Source organism: Neoarius graeffei, chromosome 25, assembly GCF_027579695.1.
Source record: "Neoarius graeffei isolate fNeoGra1 chromosome 25, fNeoGra1.pri, whole genome shotgun sequence".
Taxonomy (NCBI): Eukaryota; Metazoa; Chordata; class Actinopteri; order Siluriformes; family Ariidae; genus Neoarius; species Neoarius graeffei.
This window is the reverse complement of record NC_083593.1, coordinates 50,863,940-50,869,090: the sequence shown is the minus strand read 5'-3', so window position 1 is coordinate 50,869,090 and position 5,151 is coordinate 50,863,940.

Sequence of the window (5,151 nt, the reverse complement as noted above, 5' to 3'; positions counted from 1 at the left end):
TTTTTGGTGTAATGGCTCATTGTATGTGTTCATTTATCACATCTGTGCACATTTGCTTGAATAAGGTGTTTGATGGATGGGTGAACACTAAACTGCACTGGACTGGAGTCTTTGACCCGTGTGTTGATCTCGGATCTTTTACCCTGCATCACACTTGCAGAGACAAAATATTTAACTGAAACATTTTTAAATTGAGCTAATTTTTTTCTTGATTTTAGTTAAAAGGCTGAGGGCTAGAACTTCAAACAGAAGGGAGTAGGAGAGAAGTCAGAAGGGGTTTATTAAATTTCTGTAACGATAATGTACAAAATCTACCATCATGGGCCATGTTTGATCAAATCTGGATACAAAATAGATTTGTCAAAGTTGCACAGTCGTTTAAACAAGAAATCTAGCGTTCATGAAAATATAAACTCAAGACTTAACCTCGACAGACTACAAAGCATATTTGTATAATTATTGCACTGCTTTTATATATCCTGTTTAAATTGCTTTTATTACATTTACAGCATTTGGGAGTACTGTAGTCCACTGATTAGACGACAGTGCATTGAAATTTTAATATTTTTAAGTGCATGCATTGCAAACTTAAACACCAGTTCATTTTATTTTCTGCCATTACAATCCTCTTGTCTTGGGCGCCCCCTAGAGGCACTACGCGCACCTTCACCAGAGCCTGGGCACTTCATATTAAGGGCACTGTACCGAAATTGGCTGCAATTCCCCTAGAGGGCGCTCGTGAGATAGTCCTCTGAATGGGAGTGAATGGAGCTAAAAGGATAAAATAATTACAGCTGCTTCTAGACAAAAAGCCCAAATTCTGTTTGTTTTTGCAAGTATAGTATCGATTATATATCGGAATAGGAAAAAAACTAAGAAAATTAAATTTTTCTTACAGAGGTGATTTTGCAGCATGGTGGTGTAGTGGTTAGCACCATAGACATATAAACATAGACGCTGCATTGAGCTGGTGGCCCCGTTGCTGGGATACGTCAGAGTGTCCGCCATATTTGATGTGGCAAATCTTCCCCTTAAACCAATGCAAGTAAATGGACTGAACTTTATAAAGCCCCTTTCTACAATAATATTTAACTCGATGCCTTTTTTTTTTATTCACCCATTAAGAGACACATGTATATATTTGGGAAACAGGCATCAAAACAACATATATAACTTTTAATGTTATGATATAAATAGTGGAGTTTGCATGTTCTCCCCGTGTCCGCGTGGGTTTCCTCCGGGTGCTCCGGTTTCCCCCACAGTCCAAAGACATGCAGGTTAGGTTAACTGGTGACTCTAAATTGACCGTAGGTGTGAGTGTGAATGGTTGTCTGTGTCTATGTGTCAGCCCTGTGATGACCTGGTGACTTGTCCAGGGTGTACCCCGCCTTTCGCCCGTAGTCAGCTGGGATAGGCTCCAGCTTGCCTGCGACCCTGTAGAAGGATAAAGCGGCTAGAGATAATGAGATGAGATGAGGTTATAAATAGTGTGCGAAATACCCTGTACACTGCAAACTAGCGACAGATACGCGATAGATAGCTCAGGTAAGCTAATCAGTCAGCATACCGTAGCAAGCTACCAAAACCTCATCTCATCTCATCATCTCTAGCCGCTTAATCCTGCTCTACAGGGTCGCAGGCAAGCTGGAGCCTATCCCAGCTGACTACGGGCGAAAGGCGGGGTACACCCTGGACAAGTCGCCAGGTCATCACAGGGCTGACAGACACAGACAACCATTCACACTCACATTCACACCTACGGTCAATTTAGAGTCACCAGTTAACCTAACCTGCATGTCTTTGGACTGTGGGGGAAACCAGAGCACCCGGAGGAAACCCACGCGGACACGGGGAGAACATGCAAACTCCGCACAGAAAGGCCCTCGCCGGCCACGGAGCTCAAACCCGGACCTTCTTGCTGTGAGGCGACAGCGCTAACCACTACACCACCGTGCCGCCCGCTACCAAAACCTGAGGCCACAATAACCAACCTACAAGACTGAATATGATAAATGATGGAAATAGTGGAAAAACTGGAAATAGTGAATGAAAATAAAAATTTACTGTTTTATTTATTGAGTCACCACACAGACTTACTCTCGTTGAATAAAGTGAGCTGAATGACCACCAAACTGAGTTCGGCCAGGTTCTAACGTCATACCAAAACAAAATACATCACTGATTCCTTCACATTCAGAAAGGTTAAAAACATTCATCATACGTTCAAAAACGTTCATCATAGTGTGGCACTGTATTATCTAATTCTCACTGCTTATAACTCTACACCTACCCGGTGGAGATGAGCTGGGAAACTGAAGACTGAAGGAACAGCTCCCTCTCTGATCCTGACTGTCTGACCTGTTCTGTCAAAATCCTCCGTTCTGAAGTGTTCACTGCAGAGCACGGATGACGGAGTAGCAGAAAAGCCTTCCCGTCGCACAGCTGTCTCCCACTGCTTTTTCATGTCTTTATTTTTGGGAAACCTACATAGTATGTGAAAAGTTAGCTAAGCAACTAAGAACAATCAGCGTAGTTACGAAGGAAATACTTCGTTGTTTGGAGACAGGTTTCACCGAGCGGCTATTATGCGCGAGACTTCATAGCCACAAAGTCAGAAAAATCTGTTCGTAAAATTACGTTATAATGACCAAATACAATGAAAAGTATTTTTCCAGTCTCACCTGTGAAAGGTAATCCCATGTGATCTCGTTTGGACGGTAAACCTGTTGGTACAGTTAAACGCAGCACATGAATGAGGCATCTTTATTCTCGGCTACTGTCTAGACGCTATACCAGAGACGGTTGAAGAATCTCCACTTTGCCACATCCAATATGGCGGCGAGGATGACGTATGATGCTATGCAGAATGTGACGTCTATGTTTATATGTCTATGGTTAGCATGGTCACCTCACAGCAAGAAGGTTATGAGTTCGAGTCCAGTGGCCGACAAGGGTCTTTCTGTGTGGAGTTTGCATGTTCTCCCCGTATTTGCTTGGGTTTGCTCTGGTTTCAATGTACTGTCATCTTTGCATTACTCTGCGCTTGTATCACTGATTATTTTCCTCAAACAGCGTGTCCTATTGTGTTTTAGTCTTTATAAATCTGACAAAGGCTTGGTCTTAAACGACATGGTTCCGGTTCTCCCCACAGTTCAAAGGCATGCGGTTAGGTTAACATGGAGTGGCCTTGGGCTGAAGTGCCCTTGAGCAAGGTACCTAACCCCGACAGTATCTGCTCCCCAGGTGCTGTAGTATGGCTGCCCACTGCTCTGGGTGTGTGCGTGTTCACTGCTTCAGATGGGTTAAATGCAGAGGATGAATTTCACTGTGCTTGAGTGTGCATGTGACAAAGTCGTCTTCTTCTAAAATGCTAGCATTCTGCTAGTGTATGTATTAGCATGGTTGCATTTTGATGTGAATTGCGCTTTCTGGGTATTTTACAATTTAAAAATGAAAAAATGTAGCTATGTCTATTGTATCTACCCCTTATATCGAAACCATGAAAATTGGCAGATTTGGTTGGTTGGTTTAAACTTCATGAACGCTACATTTTGGGGCTACAGCCCCATAGGCCACCATTCATTTTGGACAATCTCAAGAGTGCCCCCTACACAACCGGAAGTTCTAACAGTGGGAGTTCAATTCTCTGATGCTGTACTTTGGGGAACCCAGAAATAGGGCGAGCTTTTTTTCCTCATAGTTGCCATGGTGAATTGTAGTAATGGAGCTCCACTGATGAATTTAAAATCCCAGACACTAAAGGGATCTAAAAAGTCACCAAATCCATCAACAAAGTCTCAAAATTGCCTTGTGGTCATGATGAGTTGAACTGTCCAATCTATGGTTGTGTTTGTGGGAGGTGCCAGCCAATCAGCTATAATGTGGGGTGGGACTTGTCTTGAGTATGAAAGTCTTTAGTTTAGTTAGCTTATTTAGTCAGTTAAGATGAAAACAACCACAAAAAGAGCAACTGGTAACATTTTCATAAAAGGTGTGTGGTTTTAAACAATCAATCAAGTTAGTTAATTGGTAAGTCATACTACTGATGTGAAAAGCAGTATATTTTATTGCTGTATCTAGACTGTGTCACCTGAAAGAGCATGGCACAAATCTTACATCTAAACTTTGATGCTTTTCTTCAATTCTCTTTCTCAGTGTATCCCAGAGGGCCTTTCTGTGTGGAGTTTGCATGTTCTCTCCGTGTCCGTGTGGGTTTCCTCCGGGTGCTCCGGTTTCCCCCACAGTCCAAAGACATGCAGGTTAGGTTAACTGGTGACTCTAAATTAACTGTAGGTGTGAATGGTTGTTTGTCTCTGTGTGTCAGCCCTGCGATGACCTGGCGACTTGTCCAGGGTGTACCCTGCCTCTTGCCCATAGTCAGCTGGGATAGGCTCCAGTTTGTCTGCGACCCTGTAGAACAGGATAAGCGGCTACAGATAATGGATGGATGGATGGATGTGTATCCTGGAAACATTGTCCAACTCGTTCCTGCAGTTAGTGTGGTAAAGCGTGCCATCTAGTGACAACAATACCGCGAATTGTAAACTATGGCACGAATGATGAACGTAATGGCAAGCGAGTCTGTCAACTGACTTTGGAATATCACAAATATCTGGGGTGTGTTTTATACAACCGCGATTCCAAAAAAATTGGGACAAAGTACAAATTATAAATAAAAATGGAATGCAATAATTTACAAATCTCAAAACCTTCACAATAGAACATAGACAACATATCAAATGTCGAAAGTGAGACATTTTGAAATTTCATGCCAAAGATTGGCTCATTTGAAATTTCATGACAACAACACATCTCAAAAAAGTTGGGACAGGGGCAATAAGAGGCTGGAAAAGTTAAAGGTACAAAAAAGGAACAGCTGGAGGACCAAATTGCAACTTATTAGGTCAACTGGCAATAGGTCATTAACATGACTGGGTATAAAAAGAGCATCTTGGAGTGGCAGCGGCTCTCAGAAATAAAGATAGGAAGAGGATCACCAATCCCCCTAATTCTGCGCCCACAAATAGTGGAGCAATATCAGAAAGGAGTTCGACAGTGTAAAATTGCAAAGAGTTTGAACATATCATCATCTACAGTGCATAATATCATCAAAAGAGTCAGAGAATCTGGAAGAATCTCTGTGCGTAAGGG